At 35.0% G+C, this 10,554-nt stretch overlaps 1 protein-coding gene across 4 annotated transcripts in view; it reads right to left on the minus strand.

Annotated features, from left to right (window-relative positions):
* Nucleotides 1–9,986, minus strand: part of LOC124950027 — a 129,424-nt gene extending 119,438 nt beyond the window's left edge. For 3 of the 4 annotated variants that reach the window (XM_047496085.1, XM_047496087.1, XM_047496083.1), the window contains exon 1: nucleotides 8,270–9,500. The gene's annotated coding sequence lies outside the window, so the exon portion shown is untranslated. Of the gene's footprint in view, nucleotides 1–8,269; nucleotides 9,501–9,943 lie in introns of those variants that run through there. The other variant, XM_047496084.1, reaches the window with a different exon arrangement.
* Nucleotides 9,987–10,554: the final 568 nt, after the last annotated feature.

Below are 10,554 nucleotides of genomic sequence, written 5' to 3' on the forward strand. Positions count from 1 at the left end.
AGAAAATTTCGAAGCGATTAATTTTGCTTTCGATGAATATATTTCTCGTCCATCATGGTTAGTCCATCAAACAGTTTTTCTTTCTCATGGATAGGGAATTTAAGAGCGAAATGATTTAACATTTTACATTTACAACCAATGCTAACAAATGATACAACGATATTTGATAAAAGAATTCTTTGAAAATATCCATACACGATAGTCAATTAGTTATGGAATGATTTATTGAATTTGATTCATAAAATTATTGAAAATATAAATAAAATAAAAATAAATAAAAAAGTAAAAAAAAAAAAAAAAAAGAAAATAGAGAAAAAAAAGATGTAGAATGAAATAATAATAATAGTTTTTTATCGGGATAGTATTGTTTCTGTTACCAACGTAATTAATGAAAATTTATCAATATAGACGGGGATGATAAAATGAACTGTGCAAGTGATCCAGAAACATATGCGGTCAGCCAAAAGGCTAGAAATAATTGTTCTAGGATTAAACGCATCGACGATGATCGATCCGTTCTCTACGTGTTTATTAATAAATCAAGCTGATCGAGGCAACGAACTACGACGTGTCGCGTCAAATGGCACGATCGCTAAATTAACGTCAGATAATTAGCTGATAGGCGTTGACGATTCACGCTCAATTCGGAAAGTTATCCGCCAAAATGATAACCCATCGATGTCACATAGGTATAAAATTCAGGAGAACGAACTTCTATGTGCAAACGGTATATATATATATACGCGCGTATGTGTTCGTATGTGTGTGTGTGTGTGCTGCTACTGGTGTGTGATCGTTTGACCAAATAATTTTCACATTGATTACATAATCGCGCATAAGCTTTGAACGTGTGCGAAATAGAACTAATGATAATAAAAGATCGAAAGACACGTTTCGAAAACGAGAAACAGACATTGCAAGCAATTAATTCAACAAATTCATACGATCCAGTGAATTCTCATTACACATAATCTGCTTTTACTTGGAGAGATGTGCAACGTTAGCAGTTTGTGCTTTGAATAAAATCGAGAATCTTCTCAGATTCTCTCGAATTACCAGAGATATTAAATTGAGCTTTTCTGTCTCCGCCCTCTCTTCCCCCACTCTCTCTCTCTCTCTCTCTCTCTCTCTCTCTCTCTCTCTCTTCATATTCATATTTCATTATGATACGTTAATATATTATATATTTCTGGGTAACAGTGAAGTGATTCCACAGGTGACGGTCACTAGACTACCCTTAGAAACATCGGAATGCTTTGAAATAAAATAAAGTTTCCGGCGATAAGATATTTCGATGACATTTCAAACTTGAAACAATATTTCACTTTCTAACTCTATTGCTGCCGTTCTTTTTTCGTCGACGTGTCGACAAAAATTGGAGAAACAGACGGAAAATTTGAATAGAGGCGATTGATATTGACATCTAAATATCGTTCTCTCTCTTTCTCTTTCTCTCTCTCTCTCTCTCTCTCTCTCTCTCTCTCTCTCTCTCTCTCTCTCTCTCTCTCTCTCTCTCTCTCTCTCTCTCTCTTTCTCTGCCTGTTTGTATATTTCTTTCATGCGTAATACTATTTTCTTTTTCTTTTTTTTTGAGAAATACAGAAAATTGTTTTTATATATACAAACATTCGATCAAAAGTAAATCCTTTATATAGTGGTTATATACATTTATTTTATCGTAATTACAAAACAGAATACAAATCAGATATTTAAAAACTTTATAACGGGCGTAAATATGATAGAAACTTGGACCTATTCTTATATATTAACAGGTATTTTTAAAAGAAAAATATAAATCATGGAAAATTCGTTTTCATTTCAAAAAGCCCGTATATACTTTTAATCGAACGTATTAATGTAAACGTACATATATTGGGGAAAAAAAATAAATAAATAATGGAACTCTCTCAATAAGAAAACAATACTACTGTAATTATGGATCGTCATAAAAAAAATAAAAAGAGGAGGGGGAGGGGGAGATAGAAAAGAATATGTAAAAAGCATAGAAAAAGAAGGAAATTAGACGGAAACGAGTTCAGAAATTTTTAATGATTTCGTTCAGAATCCTTTCAAATGGAAGACAGAGAGGAGACGAGGAAAAGAAAAACGTCGAAATCGAAGAGAGAATAAGAGAGAGCTAGAGAATGAGAGAAAGATAGAGAAAAAGAGAAAAAAAAAGAAAGATACAAAAGAAGTCTGTCGGATGTACGATTATAGCAGTCGTCGATGGCACGTCAATTTCACGAGTCTTCCTATCATCGTGATCCGTTACACGTGCCCTGAAACACTGATGCCGAGAGAACAGAAGTAGAGTTTAAAAGAGAGAAAAGAAAATGGAAGAGGTGGAAAAAGAGGACGAGGATGAGGATGAGGAGAAGGAGGAACATGAGGAGGAGGAGGAGGAGGAGAATGAAGAGGAGTGGAAAAGTTTACGCGCGAACAGATACGCAGATTGGACGTGCTTTCAAATCCGAAAGAAAGACGATCCATCCAAACAATAGGTAAATGCACTTCCGTGAAGTGAGGAATACTAAACCATTGGCAAGCTATGCGACTCGGTGAATCTGGAATCGGTTGGACGATGTGTACCAAAAAGAAACAGACAGACAAACAGGAATCTAGTGAGACGGAGATAGAGACAAAGAAAGAGAGAGGGAAAACGAATGGAAAAGCTCGAAATCGAGATACTACGATTCGTAAAATTTTCCTTTTTCCTTCGAAAGAGGAAACATGGATAACCGACTTGTAGATGGAAAAAAGGGAGTTCGTAACGCGCCAAGAATGCTTCTAGTCGGTTGCCTACATATTAAAGAATCGAATCGATTATGCATATTGTTCGGCATTCTAACAACAAAGATAGAATAAAGGAGGAAAAGGAACGAGACGAGACGAGACAAGACGAGACAAGACAAGACAAGACAAGATGAGTTGAAACGAGACGAGACGAGACGAGAGATATGTTTCACGAAATTTTATCTTTTAAAGGCAAATGCAATATTTTTTAATCGCAGTATCATCGTTCTTGAAAATACGATATATACGATATATATTTAAAATACGAATATATATATAATTTTATATATCCGCATATGAATACGTACAGATAGTTATATTTTTAGTTCGTAACAAAAAGATATGAGAATAGTGAGATATAGATGAAAATGGAAAAAAAAAGAAATAGAAAAAGTAATGAAAGAATCAAATCATTTCCGCTGTATATTAAAATAAAGCGATTCTTCGATCGGCACGTATCTTTAATTTGAAAATATTAAATAAGGGAGATTGAGATAAATAGAGAAAGAGAAAGAGAGAAGGAAGAAAAAATATCTTTTTTAATTAGATTTCCCTTTCGTTCCGACAAAAATAAAGATAAAACAAACAAAAGATATCGTTTGAAAAAAAAAAAAAAAAAAAAAAAAGAAAAAAAAAGAGATAGAATATATTCCACTGATAGAGAAAAACTACGCGATCGACGAACGTGAGTCTGCGTTGAAAATAATAAGCCAAATGTAAATGAACAAGAATAGCGAGAAAAAGAATGATAGAGAAGGAAGAAAGGAAGAAAGGAAGAAAGGAAGAAAGGAAGAAAGGAAAGACGGTACGGCGACGGTGAATCAATGAAGGAAAGAAGCTTTTAATAGCTCGACTTGACTTTTAAGACGGCGCGGCACGGTTTACTACGGAAATTAATTATGCAAGCACGCTTCTTTTTCTCTCTTGCGGTTACCATGGGCCAAGGTCTTCCTTCGTGCATTTCTTTTAACTACTACCACTCAAATCCACTACTACCACTACCATTATTCCACTACTAGTACACTACTTCACTACTCTACTCCATGAGTTACTCTTCTATTACCGTTACCAATAATACCACTACTATTCACGATTCCGTCTCAAGGTGAAAAAAAAAAAAAAAAAAAAAAAGAAAAAAGAAAAAAAAAACTTAGCTATTTTTGTATCGATCTATTGCGTAAAAGATAAACGGCAGTATCTATTATCGCTTACATAAGTGTTAAACACATGCGAGAACATACACTATGTGTAGGTATTTACGTACTACCTGTCGGCGTGAATAAATATCATAAAAATAACTGCTAATAGATATGTATATACGAGAAATCTTATAGAACAGTAAAAATGTTAGATTCTCTAAATCGATACGTCGAAAAGAATATTTGACAAATCTCAAATTGGAAACGAGTTAAAGAAGGAGAAATAAAGATAGAGATAGAGACATAGAGAAAGAGAAAGAAAATAAAAAAGCAATATCTTTGTTAAAACTATACGCATTTGAAATTTTGACATTCACTCTCTTCCTCTTCCTCTCACTCTTTCTCCCTCTCTTTGTCTCTCTTTTTCACGATCATAGAGACGGAAGCCCATTTTATCACTTTGCCTCCTGCTCACCTTCGATGTCCAAATAAAGAGTGAACACGTACAACACTATTCGTACTCTACACATTACCGCTCGCAAAAATTTCTTTCGCTTCTATCCTATCCTTTTTTTTTCTATTCTCTTTTCATCCATCCATCCATTCCTTCCTTCCTTCCTTCCTTCCTTCCTTCCTTCCTTTTTCCCTCCCTCTCTTCTCAACGTTTTTGCATTCAAACGGCGAGCGTTTCGACGACTCCCATCGCGAAAAGAGGCCATCGCTCAACGCGTCAGTTCAACCCAACCGAACGATTTATGGAGATGGCGCCAAGTTTTTCAAACAAACTCGACAATCACAATTTTCTTACGTCTTAGAGATATCTCGCCAATTATAATAGGAATTTACGAGCAGCTCCAATTCTCTTTCTTTCTTTCTCTTAAAGTACTATCGATAAAGTGCCATCTTCGAAATAGAAGATATTCTCTCTCTTTCTCTCGCGAAATTGATCTCACACACACACACACACACACAGAGTGAGAGAGAGAGAGAGAGAGAGAGAGAGAGAGAAAAAGAAAGAGAGAAACCCTTAACATACCTCTCCATTTTTCTACCGTATTATACTTACTACTCTTGGTCCATCTCTCTCTCTCTCTCTCTCTCTCTCTCTCTCTCTCTCTCTCTCTCTCTCTCTCTCTCTCTCTCTCTCTCCCTCCCTTTCTCTCTCTCTCTATCTCCATCTTTCTATCTATTTCTCTATTTCTATTCGTTTTACTTTTGCGACAGTAGGACGGATTTACGACGGTAATTACGTGCCTTTCTTCGCAGCTATTTGTCGCCTCCACGAACCATGCGAGATGCCCAAACTCACGCTTCTTTCCTCTCTTAATCTCTTTCTAAACTCGCATGGGACTAGTTTGACTAACTTTTCCTCTACTCCTTTCGTCCTTACTCCTTCATAGGAAAGTTCCACGAGCTAACATAAACTATCCAAAGGGGAATCTTTACTTTCCATTCCGAAAGAGAAACTAACGAAGATCGTTGTTGTTGATGCAAAATCCGTTGAAGATTTAATCGATTTGGATATATTACTGGAGAGAATTTATCACGAAACGGGTAACGATGTTTCTGGCTCGTTGACTCGAACATGCATCCCTTCTCACGTAAAGTTTCAAGACGAACAAGAGAATAAGAGAGGAAGAGAAAGAGAAGAGAGATGCGGGTTTAACATAATTAAGCGCATAATTATCCTAATTGTCGTAAGGTTGGTACGCTCTTGGCAGGCAGACGAAGTGTACCACTAAAAGGTGCCTACCTCTTCAAGGGGTCGAATCTCGATCTCGATCTCGATCTCTCGCATCTAATCGCGTTTTCCCTAATCTTTTCACTCACTCACTATCTCTCTCTCTCTCGTTCTCTCTCTCTCTCTCTCTCTCTCTCTCACATTTTTATTTTCTTAGGAAAAAAATACAGAAGTCAGGAAGCAAAAAAAAAGAACGATGCTATAATATTATATAAAGAAAATAATTTTAATATTACAACATTAAAATACATCTTCTAAATAATAAGCATATTTTTTTGTGTTTAAGAAAACAAGTTATATAATATGAAAAAAAAGAAACAAAAAAAAAAAGGAAAAAAGAGAAAAAAAAAGAAAAAAAAAAGAAAAAGAAAAAGAAAAAGGAAGGAAACTTATATAATGTTACTTATGATTAGTATAATAATACATACTATACTAAGTATAACTTAGGATTATAGCAAATATTAACTCTCAGAATACGTACTAACTGATACTTTCGTGACGCTAAAATAGTCTATGTGACTTCGAAATTTTACATAACCTTACACAAAGAGCTTAATTCATATTTATTCTCTAACAAGATCCATTACATAGATTTAAGACATATAGTTAATTAAAGAGAGGAAAACAAATAAAAAGAAAAAGAAAAAGAAAAGAAAAAAAAGAATGTCTCGATAAATTTCCAAAGTAACTTTTCCCGTGAGATACATAAAGGACCAAGGAGAAAAATTTAAATTCAATATTTCAACTTACTTTGTAGAAGAGAGACATAGAAACTTATTACCGAAGGAGAAATGCTCCTCTTCTCTCGATTATATCTATATTAAAATAAACGTGGTGATCGTGTGATAACACGAATAAAACTTGAGAAACAATGCTTGTTTACAAAAATAAAACAAGAAAAAGAAAGAAAGAAAGAAAAGAGCAAAAATATAAACGAAAAAAAAAAAAAAAAAAAGATTGAAAGAAAGATTGGCAACTACAGAAAATATTACACTTTTCTGATATCGAATGATTCCTTTCTTATGCATCCACGATAGTAATATGTATGTATGTATGTATGTATGTATGTATGATGTGTATATGTATACATATATATATATATATCGAATCTATTTCTCGTAGATTCTTTTATTTCTCTGTCGTGAAATATATACGTTTTTCTTTCTTTCGTTCCTTTTGTGTATGTTCTAACATAAGTCCGATCGTTAGCCTCCAAAAGAAGAACCTTCGCAAAGAGCTTCTCGTCTTCTAAGCGAGAGAAAGAATCTCGACGTCGACGTAGATGTTGACGACGACGACGACGACGACGACGACGACGACGACGACGATTTAGTACTTCTTCAATAACAGGAAAAAGCACGTTGAAAACGTTACGGCATTTTTACGTTCTACGACAAAAAGAAAAGTCATCGAAAAGAAAGCGTTAGATGTTGAAATCATAACACAGTTTGTCCGAGTGTATCGTTGATTTTGCTTTTTTCTTCTCTTTTCTTTTTTTATCTATCCTGCTCATACTCGCCAGACGAAGATGAATTTAAGCTTCTATGTCGGCAATAAACGAAATAAATTCTTTCAGAGATTGTTCAGTCTGATTCGAAGAAAATGTTTACACGCATAACTAACCACATATATAACACATAAGTACATAGAAAGAGAGATTCATCCATAATAAGCGCCGTTGAAAAGTCGATCACTTGCGTAGAGCGTATCATAGAAGCCTTTGTTCGATCGAAAGCATCTTTTTTTCTTTCTTCTAGAAAAGCAACTCGTAAATGGCGATATTCTCCATCAACGTTTGTTTACGATCTTTTACGTAACCTTTTATGTAATGTATGTACATATGCTTATGTCCGTATTACAACATCACCCATGTTTCGTTGTTTTCTTTCTCCGATCAAACGAAAGTACTGATTAATAATAATAATTAAAAAGAAAATAAAAAAAATAAGTTTCTTTTCGTCCGTGACAACGTACTCGAAAATATCGATTATTTCGTAAATATAAAATATAAACGATAACGTCTGTATTAAAAAAGAGAACAAATAAGTTATTGAAAAGGTCTTTTCAAACTATAATAACGATCTTAGTTAATTGTAAGAAGATTTGTTGAAACCATTCCCAAGATTCATTATCATACATTTGTCTTCTTTTCTTTTCTTTTCACATGTTCGTCTTTATCCCTCACATAAATAGCTTTTTTTTATTCTTTTCATTACTTATCCGTAAAAAAAAAAAAAAAGGTAACGTTTTAATACCATGCTATTTTTACACGTATAACATTTTGACGTATGGCTGTTGAATGTAATAAGTAAAAAAGTCAACAGGAATAAAAAGATCGTCGTGAGAATAATCGATCTTGAAAAACATGATTTCTATGCAATTTACACGTGATATGAAAATGACGAGAGAAATAAAATTGAGCATAGGTAATAATATTCTTTTTGAAAAATGACAAGCAATATTATGTCTCAATTTCTTTCACGTAAAAATTTTAAATTCCCTTTTTAATTTCATCCCCGTTATACACCACTACTATTCTCAATATCCCCAATATTTTCAAAATGAAAAGATAAAAACTAATATTAATGTAACTTACCTAAGTTATCCGCACGGGCAACCGGACAGCCAAGTAGCAGGAAGAATAACAACAACGTGACGGTCAGCATGACGACAAGGAAGGACATGTGACGATGTAGAAGGAGAACAGCTCTTCTCGTACGTCCAATAACTAATTACCCTTCGAGAGGATCCACTCGAGAGTAGCAGCCAGGCGCGAGAAGGCACCGAGTGATCGGTTAACCTCGAACGAATCCGCGCACCAGCAACAGCAGCAGCATCAGTACCACTCCCATTTCGATCTCTCTTCAGACTCTGATATACGATCTCGTGAGGATGAAGTTGTAAGAATGTATGTACTTATGTATGTATATGTGTGTGTATATGTATGAAAGAGAAAGAGCTATTTCTCTCTCTCTCTCTCTCTCTTTCTCTCCTTAATAATAATATAATTATTATTATTATAACAATAATAAAAACACTAAGAGAAGAGGCAAAGATGTAAGAGATTTACGTATAAATATATACAAGTGTGGTGCGAGTGTATGATGCGTGTGCACGCGCGTGTGTGTATATACATATATAGATTGTTTTCTATCCTTTTTCTAATTCTTTATTATATATTAATTTTCACAAGAACGAGGAGTACTCAGTCGTGTCACTCGAATCACTGTATTCGCTGTGCTTCTTCATCAACATGTTATAACACACATCATATACACATACACAATATTTCTCTAACACGCACGTTAACTAATAAATAACAATCAACACACAAAACACGTTGTTCGAGTTTCCAATCGATCGATCGATCGATTGAAGATCCGTACGTATGTATTACTGACGGTTTTCTTTTTTTTTTTTTTATCGATCGTACATATATCACTAGATTATCCTTCTCCTTCTCTTTTCTTCCTTTGATCTCACAGTAACTCTTCCTCTAATCCTTCTTGCCAGCTGTGAGCTCTTCTCGTTGTCTAAAGAATACGAAGCTAGCTCTCTCTCTCTCTCTCTCTCTCTCTCTTTCTCTTTCTTTCTCTTCCTTATCTCTTTCTTTTTTTTTCTCTTTCTCAGAATCTCTCTCTCTTTCTAAGGATTTGTTCGTGGTGTTCTTCGATTCTTTCTGGTCACGTGGTTCTCTTCTTCTTCTTCCTCCTCCTCCTTCTCCTCCTTCTCCTCCTTCTCCACCTCCTACTCCTTCTCTTCCTCGACCTTTTAACGTGGGAAACTTTCGTGAAAAGCGTACGAAGTTTCACGGACGATTTTTCGCACTTCTCGAAAGAAACCAATAAAGAAAAAAAATATATATATATATATATATATATATATATATACGTATGTAATCGAGAAGATTCGTATAAAAGATCGTTCTAGATAAAAATCAAGTAAACCGACAGGAGTAGAAAGAGAGAGGGGGGGAGGGAGAGAGGGAGGAGAGGGAGGGTGAGCAAAGGGAGATTCTTCTACGATATTTTCGTTCGTTCGATGTGATCGAGTTTGGAGAAACTCGAAAAACGAGGCTAAAACACGAGACGAAACGAGATAGAAAGAGAGAAATAGAGTAAAAAAGAAGAGAGAGAAGGAGAGAGAAAGAGAAAAAAAGATAAAAAGAACAAAAAAGACACATAGATAGATAAATAAATAAATAAATGGATAGTAATTGAGAGAGAGAGAGAGATATATATATATATATATATATAAACAGGACACAAACTAATCGACAGACGCACGCCACGAAGTTCGCCGCGCGACTGACTGCCTGGCCGATTTCAAAGCAGGCGACGCGTGACGTCACGATTCACACGACCCGTACCCACCCCACGCTCTCGACCAATCGTCGCGCTTTCCCCCCACCACTGGCCCTCACCTATCTCGCGGCAACGTTTCTCCCAGCCTCGCCTAACCCTTCTCCTCTTTCTCTTCTAGCCATCGAAGATACGTTAAACACTCACGCGCGCGGGAAAAAGATGATCGTGACCCCGTACAAAACTTAACCCTCTTTTCTCGAAAGGATGAAATAAATTTTATTCGATCCTAGAGTATCGATATTTCTTTGAAGGATAAATGGTATGGAAATGAAACGAACGATAATTGAACGATAATTGTATTGAAACGATGGATCTAAGATCGAGATTTTTACAACGCAGGCCAAGTTATTTATATAAAGATTTATCGTTTTTCTTTTCTTTTTTTATATCTTTTGTTTATATCTTTTGCATATGTGGCAAATTCGTCGTCTCAACTTTCTTTCTTTTTTTCTTTTATTTTTTTTTTTTTGTCGTTAACATCAATGAACTTATCAATGACTATCGAAATGGGTAATAA

Source organism: Vespa velutina, chromosome 6 (genome assembly GCF_912470025.1).
Source record: "Vespa velutina chromosome 6, iVesVel2.1, whole genome shotgun sequence".
NCBI classification, from domain to species: Eukaryota; Metazoa; Arthropoda; class Insecta; order Hymenoptera; family Vespidae; genus Vespa; species Vespa velutina.